The sequence below is a fragment of the Carcharodon carcharias genome, chromosome 17 (assembly GCF_017639515.1).
Source record: "Carcharodon carcharias isolate sCarCar2 chromosome 17, sCarCar2.pri, whole genome shotgun sequence".
NCBI lineage: Eukaryota > Metazoa > Chordata > Chondrichthyes > Lamniformes > Lamnidae > Carcharodon > Carcharodon carcharias.
In genome coordinates, this window is record NC_054483.1 from 115,029,778 (window position 1) to 115,048,472 (window position 18,695).

The window sequence follows — 18,695 nt, forward strand, 5'->3', positions numbered from 1 at the left end:
TGACTAGAGTTCATGTCATTTCGACAACAGGCTACAGAATCCATCTAGTTCTGTCGAAGGGTCATGAAGACTCGAAATGTCAACTCTTTTCTTCTCCGCCAATGCTGCCAGACCTGCTGAGCTTTTCCAGGTAATTCTGTTTTTGTACAGAATCCATAGACTACTTTGTCAGCAGATGGAGAGAAAAGGGTATGTACTGTGATTTTTCAGAAGCAGAGCTAGCAGACCGGATTGTTAAATTGCAGATCACCTCCACTCTCACGGAAGAATTCCAGAAATATCTGCTAAAAAAGCTTAAAATGTACAGCATCGAAGAACTACTCAAGGGTAGACTTAAGTATGAAGTGATTCTCGCAGGTTGACGAAGATTACAGACCTAAGTCCAATCCCAATTGTTGACGTACTCAATAGAATACCCAAACACAGCAAGCCATGAGGAAGGTGTGACTTTCTCCCTGCACCAAGGAAATGCCCATCTTTCCATCAATTCTGCAAGGCATGTGGCAGAAAAGGGCCATTGGCAACAGCAATACCAGAGCAAAGGCTGATGTAGCTACAAAAGACCTGTGCACTGATCCAAACACACCGTACATGACGTGTATCTCCAAAAAATAAGAATGACCCTCTGGTACCCCATAAAGAAACGTATACCAGAGGTGATTGACATACTCGAAAATGGACAACCCGAGATGTGCACAATGAGACCAAGAGCCGTAAACACGTGTTTTACACTGTCAATCTCATGGAAAGAAGAGATGCTATTTCACCTCCTGAAGTGTTTATCAACACAAAGATCCAAATTATCTGCCGTAAGAAAGTTGGCAACGACTCGTAATTGGCCAAGATTGACACAGGGGCAAGTGCCAACATACTACCCCTGTTAATTCTCAAAGGCATGTATCCACAGGCATAGAGGGCCATGGCAAAATCTACTGTTCTGAAACTTTTGACGTACAGCGGTTCACTAATCCATATGCAAGTTCCAAAGTCCTGGAGTGCAAGTACAATACATCCTCCTGGGTGTCACAGCTGTTCTACATCATGGAAACTAAAGGCCTGCAATCATAGGTCTGCCGGCATACTGTGACCTTGCAGGCCTCATACAGATAAACCTGAGAAACTACTCCTATCACTTCAATTCACAACCTAACATCGAAATATCCAGAATGTTTTGACAAAATTGATAGTTTCAAGGGAGCTGCAACCATTACACTTGCAGGAGAATGCAAGCCCGTCCATTGATCCACCATGTAAGTGCAGCATCCACTTACAGTACAACTTGGATGTTGAACTAGACAAAATGGAGAAAGATGGAACCATTAGAAGAGTACATAGACTGGTGTAGTTCAATTATGTGTCATGAAGAAGGATGGATCATTGAAAGTATGTCTTGATCCATGATGTTTAAGCACAGTTTTGAAACATTGTCCTTACAAAATACCCACATTAGAAGAGTTAACTCTGAGATTTGCAGGTGCAAAGTTCTTCTCGAGGCCTGATGCCAAACATGGCTACTGCTTGGTACATCTCGCGGAGAAGACCCAAGAACTTACAACATTTCGTATCCCATTTAGACGATACTGTTTTCAGTGACATCCTATTAGGCTATCTGTTGGCCAAGAACTCTTTGAAGCTCACATGGACCTTATTACATGTTCTCTGCCAGGATGCATCTGTACCACTCCCAATAATGACATTGCTGTTGTGGGTAGAACAAAACAAGAACATGCCCATAATCTGCACCAATGATGCAATCAGCATGTAATGAAGGATTGGTGTTCAGCTGTCTAATGTGCCATCAATGTGCAGCAGAACAATTTCTTATGTTCTATTTATTCCAATGCTGGCATACTTCCCAATCCGAGTACAATAGCGGACATCGAAGCCATGCCAATTCTTCAAAGACGATCTTCGAAGATGTCTAGATCTCTTTAATTTCCTGCCTCCTTGCATTCCCAATTTCACTCGAAAATCTTCATCGCTAAGGGAATTGTTGAGAAAGGATGTGCCTTTCCTGAAGCACAAAGACCCAAAGACCACCAATACGTCTTCGAAGCTCTGAAACAGCTATTATCAGAAACATCGACATTGCAATTTTACAACGCTAGAGAGACAACTATCCGGAGATAGATGCCTCATCGAGAGACTGGGTATGAACAATGACATCGAAGTCGGCATCAAGACAAACGAGGCAGGTCCAGTCAGCACAAAGAATCACAAGATTTCACAAGACATTCCTACCCATTCCAAAACTGAATCCAGCCTCTTTCATTTCTATGTCTCTGACTACATTGTGGGAGTACCACAAAAAGGTAAACCAGTTGCATTTGCTTCAAACCACCTGTCTGTAACACAAACAAACTAGTCCAACCTTGAGTGGGAAACATTAGCTTTAGTGTTTGGAATCATGTGTTTTCTTATCTACCTATTTGTCAAAATATTTGTGGTAGAGACTGATCACAAGCCAGTGGAGTTGATTTGATGAAAACCATTAACCAGTGCACTGCCAAGTTTGCAACATCTCTGGATAAAGATTAAGGTTGTGACTGTGAGATTAGGTACAAACCAGGTGACTTGATGGTCACATTGGATACACTTAGCAGATTGCCTAACCAGCAAAAACAGGAGATATATCCCTGGATCTACAAGTTGACTTCATTGACATCGAACTTCAAGATGTTCTCCAAATTGATCTAGTACATTTTGTGCAATGCAAATACTGGCAGCTACAAGAATAAACAGTGAAAGATTCCACACTACAGAAACTGTGAAAAACCATCATTGAAGGGTGGACTGATTCAATTCAGCATGTCCATGAACACGTGAGACCATCTTGGCCTTATCGGGAAAAAGCTAAGCATCTCCCGGGAAGTCATTTTTAAAGGCAGGCTGGTCATCATACCCGAATCTTTGTGACCTGATATTCTTCAACAACTTCATCACTCACACATGGGCATAGATCAGATGAGAAGACTCACAGGATAGACAGTCTATTGACTGGGTATGAACAATGACATCGAAGTCGGCATCAAGACAAACGAGGCATGTCCAGTCAGCACAAAGAATCACCGATTCCACAAGACATTCCTACCCATTCCAAAACTGAATCCAGCCTCTTTCATTTCTATGTCTCTGACTACATTGCCATCGTCAACTACTTTAGCAAGTAACCCATTATTCGGCGATTGCATAGTACCTCAAGCATAAAGGTCACATACACTCTAAGTGCTAATTTGAATTTATCTGGTGTGCCTAAAGAGATTATTACTGATAACAGTCCACAATTTATGGGTAAGCCATTTCAGGAGACATGTGAGAAGTCGAATATCAATCACACTACTTCTTCCCCTCATTACCCTAGTTCTAATGGCCTACTTGAATGAATGAATGATTCACATGGTGAAATGTCTAATTCTCAAATGTAGACAGACAAAGCAAGATCTACACATTGCAATGTTACATCTGAGAGCCACAACTTTAATTGTAACATTTCCAACACTGGCAGGGCTCATGTTCAGCAGACCAGTGTGTACCAATTTACCTACTCATGCCCATTCTACTCTCTCAGAAATTAGAGAGCAACTTTCAAAACTGTAAGAGAAGATGACCAACATGTATGAGAAAAATGCAGGTACAGAATTGCCAAGTTTACAGTTGGGATAACAAGTTCACATTTCGGATCCCACCGAAGGTATATGACATTCAGGTGAGGTAACAAAGATTTGTTCGGAACGAGGGTCCTATGAAGCCATTACACACAGAGGTGCAATGATGAGGCATAACTGAGCACAAATCAGATCCATTCCAGATCCTCAACCATCGTGCAGTCCCTTGGTCCCAAAGACTAGATCCCAAATGCAACCAGGAACAACATCCAAGAATGATAATCCCACAGATCACTGCGAGCAATCGAAGAAACCTCCAAAAAATGTTACCCTTGCAAGATCCTGATGTGCTAGCAGATTACCTCTATGCTTTAGAGACTCTTGGATTTGCCAGTCCCATATACTTATGTAATGGTAATTATACACGAACATGTATTGTACATTGTTATATTTCTTTGGAATGGAGAAAGTATCCTAAAAAAGAAAGGGGATGTTTTAATGTTGCTTTAAGGGATAGCAGCATGACATCACTAGTAGGGGAGTGTGTCATGTGGTCCCACCTCAGTTTCACTTTGGCCTGGAGCAGAACACAGAACACACAGTTCTACAGTTCTAATGTCCTCAATCTTTCTGTCCATGTATATATATTCACATGTGCCTAGAATTAATAAATGAATCCACACCTGTTTGCACAATCCCTTTATGAGCAATTGGTGCCTTTGTATCATTATAACATACATGACATCTTTCACATATATTGGATGCCCCAAAGTGCTTTACAGCCAATTAAGTACCTTATTGAAGTGTAAGCACTGTTATAATTAGGAAATGCAGAAACCAATTGTTGCATAACAAACTCCCCAAAACAGTAATGTATAATAACCAGATAACCTAATGCTGATTAAGGGATTAGTATTAGCCAGGGTATCAGAGATAATGCCCATTCTCCTCTTTGAACTATTGCCATGGGATCTATCCCTCCCTCAGTGCTGCAGTAGAGTGTCAGCCCAGGTTTTTGTGCTCAATTCCTGGAGTGGGACCTGAACCCCCAATTTTCTAACTCAAAACGTTCAGCTTTCTGTCACTGCCACAGAACTGAAAGTAATAGATGACACCCTATGTGATTGTGACAAAGACAAACTTCCCCCCTTGTCCTTCTCAGCCTGCCTGCAGCCTTTGCATGGTTGTCACACCATCCTCCTCGAACACCTCTCTGCCATCATCCAGCTGGACGGGCCTGGTCTCACCTGATGCTAATTTTATCTATCTAATTGTAATCAGAGAATCACTTGCTTCTCTTACTGCTCCCACACTGTTGCGTCAAGGGATCTATCCTTTCTCATCAAAATGCTGTCCTTCAGTGGCATCCCAAAGTATAAGGATGGATTTTTCCCAACTTAGTGCCTGGCCAAATGGCATTACCTGTAGCGTAAGCTTGTCCAACATTCAGCCCACCAAGCCTTTGCACCCAGCCCACGGATTCTGTTCAAAATACAGGTAAGTTGAATTGACAGATTTGGTATGGAGCTGCTCCTCCAATCACTGGCAGCTTCTCCCCTAGTGAGCCTAACAGCAGTCTATGTGGGAGGGAAACCGTCTGTGATTGGAGGAGCAGCGAGCAGCGTGAAGGTGAGTGTGCTAGGGAGCCAATGAGGAACAGCATTCGGAGGAACAGCGTTGACGCCCCCCCCCCCTCGACAGCTGGAGCCTCCGACAGGAGGGAGTGAGGAAGTGTGTCTGGCCACCTTAGCAGCTGTCCTGAAATGCTCCTGCGGTAAAGTGTCCAAGAGGAGGAAAACGCAGGCTGAAAAGCAACCCGATTCCACTTACGAATGAATCCCGCTGGTGCCAGCTCGGAGTGTGGGCCACCAGAGGCAAACACAAAGTCAGTGTTAGTTATACCCGACTCCATTGCATGTCCACATTACCCACCCCTTCGCTGGTGATCAGGACTTGGGGCATAGTCTGTCTCTCTAGCTCTGCTCCTTAAAGCAAAATGCAAAAAATACTTTATTGGTTAGTTCTGCTGCTTGGCACTTTTTAACGATGAATTTTATTAATTTTTTTTGAATTATCAATTTATTGCTTTGATTTTTTTTTTGAAATTCATGTTTGACGTTATGCCAAACCTTATGGGGAGAATTTTCAGGTTGGCGGGTGGCCGTGTTTGGGAGGTCGGGGGGGGGGGGGGGGTCCGGGAGTGACCGGGGGATGGGCTACCTTACCCGTGATCAGGCCCCAAACGTGATTTCATGCTGGCTGGCCAATTAACAGCGCTGAAAGGCTCAGCGCTGCCGAGATTTGGGGGGTGGGGGGGGTGGGGGTGTAGGTGGTAGGGGGGTAGGGTGGGAGGAGGGCAGACCCTGAAGTCAGCGCAGGCATGGGGGAGCACGGAAGAGAAGCTCCCTGAAGGCTGAGAGCTGCCTCAGGGAACTGACAAACGTAAAATTAACAAGGACGGAATTTAAAGTCTGGAAAAAAAATGACCAAGCGTCAGAATGAGTCACCTGTACCTGGGCATTATAAAAATTCTGCGCGTAGATTTCGATTTTTAAAAAAAATTAATTACGGAAACCTCATCCTGCCCTTGGATGAGGTTTCCTGAAAAATACAAATGCCACCTGGCCGATTCTCCCGTCCGCCGACTGTGAGGTCGGACGGGCAGTGAAAAATCCCCGTTAATTGATACTTTAACGGCCTTAATGGTCCCCTTAAATGTCGGCAGGCGCGCTGCCAGCTCTTGCGTGCGCCCGCCAACCGATGATGTCGGGGCCCTCGCCTGACGCCATTGCGCTCTATTTCACGCTTGAGCATGTCGGGCGGCGCCCGTATGCTGAGCAGAAAATTCTACCCAATGTTGGCAAAATTTGCTCATTGATTGCTTGTGGGAGCAAAATTGAAATGTAGTCCCCTCTCACGAGAAACTGTTGGACCCCCCCCCACCCCCGCTGCATTTACGGCTCCGGAACCTATTTAGCTGCACAGGGTGTTTTGCTGTGGCCCTTTGACTCAGCCACAAAGTCAGCACTCTGTCTCCGAGTTTCCTGACCAGTCAGAGAGAGGGCAGGGTGATATGTTGATTCTGTCAAAGGATGCGCTTCTAATTAAAGGGACCTTGGCGTTGGTTACGAGGACTCACCTTGCTCATTCTTACTTGAAGGTCTGCTGTGGGAGCTGAGGGGCTGTAGTGAGCTGAGCTCTCCGAAGTGCAGGGCAACGAGACCAGCCTCTCCAATGAAGCAGGCCTGGCTGGAAGTGGCCAAGGAAGGCAGCAGTAGAAGTCTGATCCCACCAATCTTGAGACAGTACACAAAAGAGGGTTCAGGACCTCAGGACCGTGGAAAAGGTGAGTGACATAGCACTTTAAGGCGTTATGTCTCTCTCTGCCTCTCCCTCTCTCCCTGTCTGGCTTTGTCTCTCTCTCTCTCTCTCTCAGTGTCTCCATGTCTCTCTCCCTCTCTTTCTCCCCCTCTCTGTGTCACTCTCTCTATCTCTGTCTCTCTCTCTCTCTCGCTTTCTCTCTCGTCTCTCTCTCTCTCCCTCTCCCTCTCCTTCTTTCTCTCTGTGTCTGCATGTGTGTGTGTGTGTGTGTATGTGTGTGCATGTGTGTCTCTCTCCCTCTATCTTTGTCTCTCTCTGTCTCTGTCTTTCTCTCTCTCTCTCCCCAAATATTGCCCTTCCCTGCTATCCACACAAGCTATTGCAAACACTCTCAATTCTTTGCGTTCTTGTATTGCAGGAGAAGAGAGCACAAATCTTGGGGGCAGTCAATGTGCTGACTGGCCTGTGGTGGCTCTCAGTCTGACAATTCCTCCTTCATTTCAAATCCTTCCCCATGGCCTTCTCCCTTCTATCTCTGTGAACTTCTCCAGTCCTACAACTACAAAACATCCAAATGCTGGTCATCTGCCTTAATATCTCCTTATTAGGAGAGATTATTGTGGATCAGCATTGAATTTTGTTTGCTAACACCCCGGTGAAGTGGCTTGGGGCATAAACATGCTAATGAATGCAGATTGTTGTAGTAGGCCGTCTGGTTAAATGGGAGACGTAGCAGATCAAGTTTAATGCAGGGAAGTGTGAAGAGTTGCCTTTAGGAAGGAGGAATGAGGTGATGCAATATAAAGTGATTAGTACAATTTTACAGCCATTCAGGTACAGAGAGACCTGTGTTGGGGGCTGGGTGGGGTCAGCTGCATTCGTACAGAAATCTTTACAGAGCAATTTGAGAAGGTCGTTTTTCAAAAAAAGGAAAGGAGCTGTGCTGAACTGTAATAAACTCCTGATTAGGCTTCCACAGGACTATTGTGTCCAATTCTGATGAGTACTCCAGGCAGACCTTGGGCAGGGTCTGGAGGAGATTTGATAATATTGTAACAGGGATGAGCGACTTCAGTTATGCAGAGAGATTGGAGAAGCTGCAATTGTTCTCTTTAGAGCAGGGAAGGGTAAGGGAAGATTGAACAGAGGAATTCTAAATCATGAATGGTTTTATCAGAGCAAATAAGGGAAATCTGTTTGTACTGGAGGGAGGGAGGGTGGGTAACCAGTGGAGATATAAGTGCAATAGATGGGGAGAATTTATTTCAGACCACATGTCATTATAATCTGAACTGCATTGCCTGAAAGGGTGGAGGAAGGCACTCCCCACTTGTAGCAGGATCTGGACAATGTTCAAGCTGAGATTGATAAGTGGCAAGTAACAATGGTGCCATATAAGTGCCAGGCAATGACCATCTCTAATAGGGAATATAACCACCTCCCCTTGGCATTCAACAGCATTTCCATCATTGAACTCCCCGATATCGACATCCTGGGGGGGTCACCATTGACTGGCAACTTAACCGGACCAGTCACATAAATATATAGGTACTATGGTTACAGGAGCAGCTCAAAGGCTGGGTATTCTGTAGCGGGTAATTCACCCCCTGACTCCCCAAAGCCTGTCCATCATCTACAAGACACAACTCGGGAGTGCGATGGAATAGCCTCCACTTGTGTAGATGAGTGCACATCTAACAACACTCGAGAAGCTCAACAGCATCCAGCACAAAGCAGCCCTGTTGATTGGCACCCCATTCACCACCTTCAACATTCACTCCCTCCACTATCGATGCCCAGTGGCAACAGTGTGTACCATCGACAAGATGCACTGCAGGAACTGACCCAAGTCTTCTTTGACAGCATTTTTCAAGCCCATGACCTCTACCACTTGGAACCTCAAGGGCAGCAGATGCATTTGGAAACCACCACCTGGAAGTTCCCCTCCAAGCTGAACACAATCCTGACTTGGAAATATATCGCCGTTCCCTCACTGTCGCTGGGTCAAAATCCCGGAACTCCCTCCCTAACAGCACTGTGGGTGTACGTACACCACATGGACTACAGTCGTTGAAGAAGACAATTTGGCACCACCTTCTCAAAGCTAATGAGGGATGGGTAATAATTACTAGCCTTGCTAATGATGCAACGCATCCTGTGAATGAACTATTTAAAAAATCAGATTTAGTAGTGACTTTGAAAAAGGGTGTTGGATGAATAGTCAAGGTGAAGTGGATTATAATCCGAGTCCCTTTTTGGGACTATTCCGGATCAAGCGTACTCCTCAGACAATACCTTTCACTTAAGGTTGAAAAAGACGAGCCCCACAATGCTTAAATGGGTCTTAAGAACTAATCCAACTCTTCCTGAAGGAAATGAACCACCAGAGAATATTACTGTCCTCCAGGTAGCTTTTTAAAAATGCTTCAGTTAGATTATAACAACCCGGATATTATAAGGCTCTGGGCATCTCTCCTCAACAATGTACCTCTCCACTGAAGAATATACAGGGATGGGCTTTTGAGTTTAGATACAGGAGACTGTGTGATACAATATACTTTCTAAATTAAATAAAAGTTTATTAAAGATCTGCACATGCAATTCACATTTGATGGTAAGTCAATTGCAATTCAGATAGTTCTAGAAAAAGAAAGTATAATCTTGTAATGTTACAGAGAGATATTTAAGATATCTGTCAATATTTAAAGTAGCATCTCCCCCGAGTAGAAAGCTACTGCTTATAGCAAGATACCGCTACCTCAATTAAGGGGAGAATTATCATCACTTAGAGTGGATTTAATTAATCTATCAATCCTAATGTGTGGTTCCAATATTCATACCATAAGAGCACTGAACCAACAGGAAGCATGTTGAGCAGTCATAAAACAAAAACAGAATTACCTGGAAAAACTCAGCAGGTCTGGCAGCATCGGCGGAGAAGAAAAGAGTTGACGTTTCGAGTCCTCATGACCCTTCGACAGAACTTGAGTTCGAGTCCAAGAAAGAGTTGAAAAGTGAGCAGTCATGCTGGACAATATCCTTTGTCTTGTCAACATTATTCAAGCAAACAGGATACTGAGAGGTGCAGTTAGTGGTCACTATATTCAGTTTCCAGGACTCAGTTGACAAGTTATCCTTAAAGTTATCCATTGTTAAATCGTGGTAGCTTACAATGTATCAGTGTCTTGCTGAGGTGATGTCGAGGCCAGTTCCTATTTTTCCAGGACTGCCTTGTGTTAGAGGCTATACCATATTCAATGCCACAGGATGTTGTTGTCCTTCAGCACACAATTATACTCAGGCATGCTTATAAACATCTTGAACCTTTGTCCAGCAGATGAACTCTGCTTTTGATTTTTAATCCCTACTTTGTAAGAGAATCACTCTTTTTAATCTTATATCTCCTTATTTATAATGGAAACCTCTTATGACTCTGTATTTATAGCTACAATCCTTCACAAAGGGAAGAAAATTGCTGGGCCATGAAGAAATAACAGAGAGTTGGGACTAATTGGAGAGCTCTTTCAAAAAGCCAGCACAGGCACAATGGGCAGAATGGCCTCCTAGTGCACCGTAAAAATACAAGATTCAAATAATAGGTGATCAACTGTACTTTCTTTCCCTGTCCTTTTGGAGTTTCATCTCTCCAGAGTCACCATTGTAGGCTTTCGTCAATAGGGATTAAAAAGCAGTTTCCTGATGGTTTAGCCAGTTAAAACAGTGAGTAGTTGTGATATACAGATCAGGAAACTTCTGGGTTTGATCCCTAGTCATTCCTCAGTTAGCTGATGTCCACTGTGCGCTGGTAAAATTAGCCTCTCCCCCCTTATAAACACAAATCGTGTTTACAGAATCAAATCGCTGAAGTGGTCAGCGCCTTTGTGTAGGGAATAAGTAAAATGCATTATTTTTCCCATTTATATGTTTCTGTATGGAGAACGAGTAGTAATTAGTAGAATGCATGAGTTATAATTCAGGCCCTCCAATTCCTGCAAGAAGGCACAGAGGTATGAAAAAGGTCTAGCAGGGTAAGAAAAATACAACATACATTCAGCAATTTTTAGCTAATTTAAGTCTAAATTCATTTTTGCCCAATTTAAATCCCAGTATACTATCCAACAATGAGGAAAAATACGATCAGTCCCTGTTCCTTAACTATAAGAGGCCCATTTTCTTTTACTGAAATAGAAAGTGACTTGATAAGCTTTGAGCCATTATGTTACATAGTTGGCTCCATCTACTGCAGTATCAGGGGGATTCGATGCATAGTTAATGCTATGTTTGCAAGGATGAAAGCCAGGTTGCTTCCCTCAATCCTCCTCTCTCCCCACAATCCCCCATCCCTTCAACTCCTTAAATTCCCAATCAAACAAACATCCAATGATGTTGCAAAATGGTCAAACTCGCTGACAATATGAAACTAGGATGGGAATTGGACTCAACGTTGACAGCTGAGAAATTAGTATGGGGCGGATAGAACTTCGAATTGGGCATTAAAATTGGAAGATGACATTTAAAACATACAAATATAGAATATAAACATAATTATGACAGCAAACAATATAAGTACAATGTTTCAATAGTCACTGAACAAGTTCACTTGGCATGCAGATTTGTAATTGGCTCACTTCTGCCATTGTACAATAAATATGGTCTGACACAACATGAAACCATTCATTTTTTTCTGTGCCAACCTGTTGCTGTAAAGGGAAGAATCATGAGTTATAAGTAGAAATAAAACCCCACGCTCAAATAAATTCCTCATAGCAATGATGAGCTTCTCCTCAAGCCAAAGCAAATGTTGGTGACTATCAAATATGGGAGGTGTGTGATTTTCATCTCACCTCTGCCTGTAGCAGAGCCATTGCTAGCGGTGGCCATTGCTGATTTTTCAGCTGCAGGGAGAGTGTGCCTCAAAGATAAGGTGCCCTAATTGAAGGGTAAGTGGAGTTGGGGGATGCTGGGGACAGAGTCACTTATGTGTTTCAGTTGGCCTCCCAGTGGTCATCCAAGTCTGGCATGGTCTTGCCTCCCCATGCTATTTTATGACCCTTCCCATCCACAAACTGCCCGGAACATTTCAGCCAAACTATTCAGTTGCTCTTACGTTTTCAATCGTTGGAAATAGAAGCAGGAAATGTGGAGAAAAAAATGAGGAGGCTTTATGCATTGTACAGAAATGGTGCAGAGGCTACAGTCTCAGGATAGGGGGCCGGATTTAGGGCTGAGATAAGGAGAAATTACTTCACTAAGAGCGGTTGTGAATCTTTGGAATTCTGTACCCCAGAGGGTTGCCGATGCTCCATTGTAGAATACATTTAAGGCCGGGATAGACAAATTTTTGGTCTCTCAGGGAATTAAGGGATATGGGGAGCAGGCAGGAAAATTGAGTTTCTTTTTGTGCACTCGTGGGATGTGGGTGTCGCTGGCTAGGCCAGCATTTATTGCTCATTCCTAGTTGCCCTTGAGAAGGTGATGGTGAGCTGCCTTCTTGAACCTCTGCAGTCCATGTGGTGTAGGTACACCCTCAGTGCTGTTAGGGAATGAGTTCCAGGGTCTTGACCCAGCGACAGTGAAGGGACGGATATATTTCCAAGTCAGGATGGTGAGTGGTTTGGAGGGGAAATTCCAGGTGGTGGTGTTCCCATGTATCTGCTGCCTTTCTAGAAGATGACAGTTGTGGGGTTGGAAGGTGCAGCCTAAGGAGCCTTGGTGAATTCCTTCAGTGCATCCTGTAGATGGTACGCACTGCAGCTACTGTGGGTCGGTGGTGGAGGGAGTGAATGTTTGTGGATGGGGTGCCAATCAAGCAGGCTGCTATGTCCTGGATGGTGTCACGCTTCATGAGTGTTGTGAGAGCTGCACTCATCCAGGCAAGTGGATAGTATTCCATCACACTCCTGACTTGTGCCTTGTAGATGGAGGGCAAGCTTTGGAGAGTCAGGAGGTGAGGTACTCGCCACAGGATTCATAGCCTCTGACCTGCTCTTGTAGTTCGGTATTTATATGGTTAGTCCAGTTCAGTTTCTAGTCAATGGTAACCCCCAGGATGTTGATAGTGGGGGGCTTCAGTGATGGTAATGCCATTGACTGTCAGGGGGTGATGGTTAGATTCTCTCTTATTGGAGATGGTCATTGCCTGGCGCTTGTGTGGCGCGAATGTTATTTGCCACTTGTCAGCCCAAACCTGGATGTTGTCCAGGTCTTGCTGTATTTGGACAGGGACTGCTTTAGTATCTGAGGAGTTGTAAATGGTTCTGTACCAGCCAAAGATCAGCCATGATTGTATCGAATGGCGGAGTCGGCTGGATGGGCTCCTATTTCTTGTGTTCTAGTGTTATTTAATATACAGATAATTATACTCTCTCTCTCTATATATATATATATATATATGCCTCCTGTAAGAATATCTCCTGCTGGGTAACCATACAAGTGTATTGATGTCATTTGAGGAGCAGATATGTGAAAATGTAGCAATTCAATGCACTATAATGAAAGGGATTTGGCAAATAGTGGTTTGTTTCATGCCACCATGGCATTGCTTGCACAAAGCAGGGAGTGGTGAGATGAAATTCACACCCCTCCCACATGGTGTGATAATCACATTTGCTTTGGCTTGAGGAGAAGCTAAGTTCATTGTTGCTATTAGGAATTAATCTGAACGTAGGAATTTATTTCTACTTATAGCTCACAATTCTTCCCTTCACAGCAACAGCTTGGTACAAAACGACTAATGGTTTCATGTTGTGTCAGAGCATATTTATTATGTGACGGCAGAAGTGAGCCAATTACAAATTCTCTATGTGAAGTGAACTTGTTCAGTGACTATTGAAACATTGTGCTTATAGTGTTTGCTGTCTTAATTATGTTTGTATTCTATATTTGTCTGCATTAAACTCCATCTTCCGATTTTAATGCCCAATTAGATATTCTATTTATCACATGCTAATTTCTCAGCTGTCGACTTCGAGTCCAATTCCCAGCCTAGTTTCATCTTGTCAGCAAGTTTGACCATCTTGCAACAGCTGCTGATAGGGTTGGCAGCTCTTGAGGGCGGGACACCGTCCTTAATTGGCCATTTGCCGGTAAAATTCGTCCCTGGATTCTGCGGAGTTGACTCCCACCTTCAGCCCTGGCTGCGGGACATTTGCCCTCACAACAAATTTCAGCCTCTTGTGTTACACTTGCCAAATACCTGTATTCACTTAATGTTCCTCCTTGTGACACTGTTTACTACAACCACAATCATGGAGAGTGAGTTGGTATAATGTTTGCCTGAAATGTTAAGTGGACTTTAGAAAACTACCCATGAAGACAAGATATGTCATTTCTTCCCATTCCAGGTCAAAGTCTGAAATTCTTTAAAGCAAATAAGTTTCTATTCTAACTCGGACTTGCTTTTCTGGTTTAATCATTTTGTGTGCCAGCCATGCAAACTGTTTTTATTGTCTTTTACACAATGTTCAAGCCCCACTCCAGGCCTTGAGCACAGAATTTAGGCTGGCATTTCACTGCAGTACTGACGGAGGACTGCAGTATCAGAGGTGCTGTCTTTTGGATGAAATGTTACACCATTATTTTGTCTGATCATTGAGGTGGATGCAAAAAAATTAAAAGTTGCAATATAATATTCATAGAAAAGCATAACTGTGTCCTGGCCAACACGTTTATTCCTCAACCAACACTGTATGTGGGGTAGGGTGGCTGAGTTGTACTTTAAGTGATAGAGTTGACCTGCAGACACTTCTCAGGCGGAAACATTAAGTTTATTTACAATATACTCAGCAGCAACTACATGTGTGCTTTCAACTCCAACTCTATCTCTACACTGACGCCTCTGGTAACCTGTGCTACTCTCCTATTGGTTACTACAAATCATGTGATCTCTCCTAATAAGTATTATTCTTAAAGGTACATTACACACTAAATAAACTCATAATTATTACATTCTTCACCCTTTAACGACGATACATATTATATTTACAAGTACATATTTTTCAAGACAACATAATATTTACACCGGGTAAGGAATTTCAAATGGTTTCCTGGATCGTGTCGAATGTTGCAGCTCCACACCTTCAGATTCTTTGTCGGGAATCTCCTTTTCCGGAGTTGCCTGAACATCAGGTGCTTCGGTGGGCACTCACAGTTCTGTATCCTCAACTCTTACAGGAACATCAGACATGTCAATCTTAGGTTGAGTATCCTCAACAGGAAACGCAGACCTGGTCATGGTCACTGGTGGAACCATATCTGGATTATTTGTCTCTCTCTTCCTTAAAATGGTCCACATGTTTATGGATGATCTGGCCTTCCATCTCCACGTGGTAAGATAGAGGTCCAGTCACTGCATTTATTTCACCTGGTAACCACTTTGGTCCTTCCCCGAAGTTCTTCACGTACACCGGCTCTCCCGCGGTAAATTTCCTCTCGTGACTATACCAGTCACGTCCAGTTTTCTGGCTTCCCTGACTCCTTTCCACCTTCCCTCTATATTCAGCATTAATAAGGTCAATCTTGTCCTGAGAGGGCATTTCAAAAATAACTCCGCAGGTGTGACACCTGTTGTTGTGTGAGGGGTAGTCCTGTAATGAAAAAGAAAGCCTGAGAGCTTGGTTGCCAAGGAATCTCCAGTCAGCTTTCTCACGCCTGTCTTGAATGTTTGAACAGCCCTTTTAGGCAGTCCATTTGAGGAAGGGTGGTACAGTGCAGTTTCCACATGAGTGATACTGTTGAGGCTGATTAACCGTTGAAACTCAGCACTCGTAAATGCCGTGCCGTTATTGGAAATGACCACTTCTGGTAGCCCATGAATGGCAAAACTCTGACGTAGTTTCTCAATTGTAGCGCTCAATGTTGGTGACTTCACCTCAAAAATGTCTAACTATTTTGAATGGGCATTGACAATGAGCAGAAACATTGTTCCCAGGAAAGGTCCAACATAGTCAATGTGTAACCGCACCCAGGGTCTACCTGGCCACTCCCATGGGTATAATGGAGCTGTCACTGGCAAGTTTTGCAGTTGCTGACATTGCACACAGTGCTTTACTAAATTCTGTATTTTGCCATCCATCCCAATCCATCATAAGTAGCTGTGAGCTATGGTCTTCATTCAGGAAATTACTGGATAGGCACTGTGTAGTTCAATCAAAAGTGTCTCCCTTCCCTTTGGTGGAACTATCAAGTGTGCACACCACAATAGGATGCCATCCTGGCTGGTTATTTCATGTCTTCCGTTGAAGTACGATTTCATTTCATCAGATACGGGCTCCTGTGACCAACCATATGGCACTTGTTCTCGTACTTGAGATAGGACTGGATCCCGACTTGTCCAGTCCCTGATCTGTTGAGCACATACCGACGAGGGATCTAAGAAATTTAACAGTAAAACAAGTGTATTCGCAAGCTGCCAAATTAAGGCCCTTTTAGTATTTCTGTATCTTCTTTCGACATGCCTTCTCATTTCTAGTGCAGACGTGACCTTCTTTTTGACTTCACTATTGGCCAGACTTCTCTCAGATGCAAACTCAACTTGCCTGAGCTCAGTGGCCGAGCCTCGCAAAATTTCATTATCTGTCTGCTTCTTGGAAAATTCTGCGACTTTTGCTTTCAAAGCCTCTCTGGCTTCATTTAGCTGATTCTTCAGCTCTTCCATCTCTTTTTTCTATTTATTTGCACTGCCTCCTGGGAAATTGGACATTGTTGTGTCTTCTCTGCCAACTGATTCTTCAGTTTGTTCAGAGAGGTGCTGCATTCTTTCTGTTTCTTTTCATACTTTTCCAGTGGTACAAACTTTGATCTGAGGGAATCTTGTTGCATGTTAAGGTCTTTCAACAGGCTTTCTTTTTCCCTTTTGAAGCTTGCTCATCTCATCTCGAACTCTGTCATCAAGCAGGGTCTCTTCGAGTTTCTTTCTGCTGTTCTTCCAGGGTTTGGTTTAAGACAACCTGCGTTCCTTCAGGTTGTTGAGTCCTTACACACTCATTTTTCAAAACAGGAATGCTTCCAGCTTCCTTTTGGCATCTCAGTGGCCAATCAAGATTGATTTCACTTAGCCAATTTCACCCTAGAAGGCTTGGTCCCCTGCCTCTCAATACCAACATTGGTAGTTTTGCCAATTGGCTTCCATAATTGACATTTACTCTACTTATGCCTTTTACTTGAATGTCTTCACCTGTGTACGTTTTTAGCTTGGCCACTGTTTGTTCCAAGCTTAATTGACGTTCACAACAATTCAAATATCTGAAGGTACATTCTCCAATTACTGTCGTGGAAACTCCCATGTCTGCTTCCATTTTAACAGGTTTACCATTTACTTTCACTGTGACAAATATTGGTTCTGTCTTTCCAACTTTAAGATGAAACGAGTAAACGTCAGAATTTGTTGTTTCAGACTCTTCTACATTGTGGGTTTCATTGGGCTTCTTCTTTTGCTAACAAATCTGCTTGAATCTTTCCTTGCACTGCCTCATCGCATGTCCATTTCTGTGACAATAGTAACATGCAATTTTTTAAACTGCCAATCGCTAAAAGACTGATTGTTTCCACCTCTATTAAAGTTACTTTTCGATTTTGCTGCTAAGTTATTTTTCTATATTCTTCGGTTAGCAGGGGCTGTTTTCTGCTTCTCGGCAGGGTCTTGCTTTCTCGTGCCCTTTTCGGCTGAGGTTTCCTGCCCGATGCGGAGGATGGCGCTGTTTTGCGCACCCTGTATCGCCTGTGAATCTCTTACTGCGCTTTCCATGGCCAGCGCTATCTCAAGCGCCTTCTAGAAATCCAGATTCACTTCGGACAATAATCTTTTCTTAATAGAGTCCCCTTTCACACCACACACTAAATGATCTCTGAGTGTGTCGTTCAGTGTCGTACCGAACTCACAATGTTCAATTAGCTGCTTCAAATTTGCCACGTGGCATTGTCTCACCCAGGACTCTATTTCATGAATTAAACCTGAACCTCTGCATCATGACTGAGGGTTTGGGTTGAAAATGACCGTTTACGAGGTTCACCAATTTATCAAAATCTTTGGAATCTGGGACACTGGGTGCCATCAAACTTTGAATTAAACTATAAGTTTTGCTCCCACACGTACTTAAGAGGATCACTTGCCTCCAATCTTCCCCTGTAATCTCATTCGCTTGAAAGAAGAACATGAGGTGTCCTATGTATTGGGAGCAATTGGTTGAAAAGGATCAATTCTCCCAAATTGTGGCATTTTGAGAGGGGATAACTTCTTCAATTCTAAAGGAAATTGCTACCTACAATCACTGGACGAGGCACAGTGCCGATTTCTTTCTAACTTGATTTCTTCTGTTCAATCCTGTTTTATCCTTGTCGCCAGTTTGTTGTAGAGTGGCCGAGTTGTACTATTTGTGATAGAGTTGATCTGCGGACACTTCTCAGGTGGAAACATTAAGTTTATTTACAATATATTCAGCAGCAACTACACGTGTGCTTTCAACTCTAACTCTATCTCTACATTGACTGCTCAGGTAGCTCACGCTACTCTCCAATTAGTCACTACAGAGCATGTGATCTCTCCTAACAAGTATTATTCTTAAAGATACATTGCACACTAAATAAAACCATAATTACTACAGTGTGGAACAGATTAACTGGTTTTCATTGGTTTTTCTGTTTGAGGGACTCTGATGTACAAAATTTGGCTACCATGTTTGTCTAGATAACAACAATGGTTACACTTCAAAATTGACTGATTGAGATACCTTGAAGATGCAGGGTGGAACTCTATAGATCAATCCCTCCTCC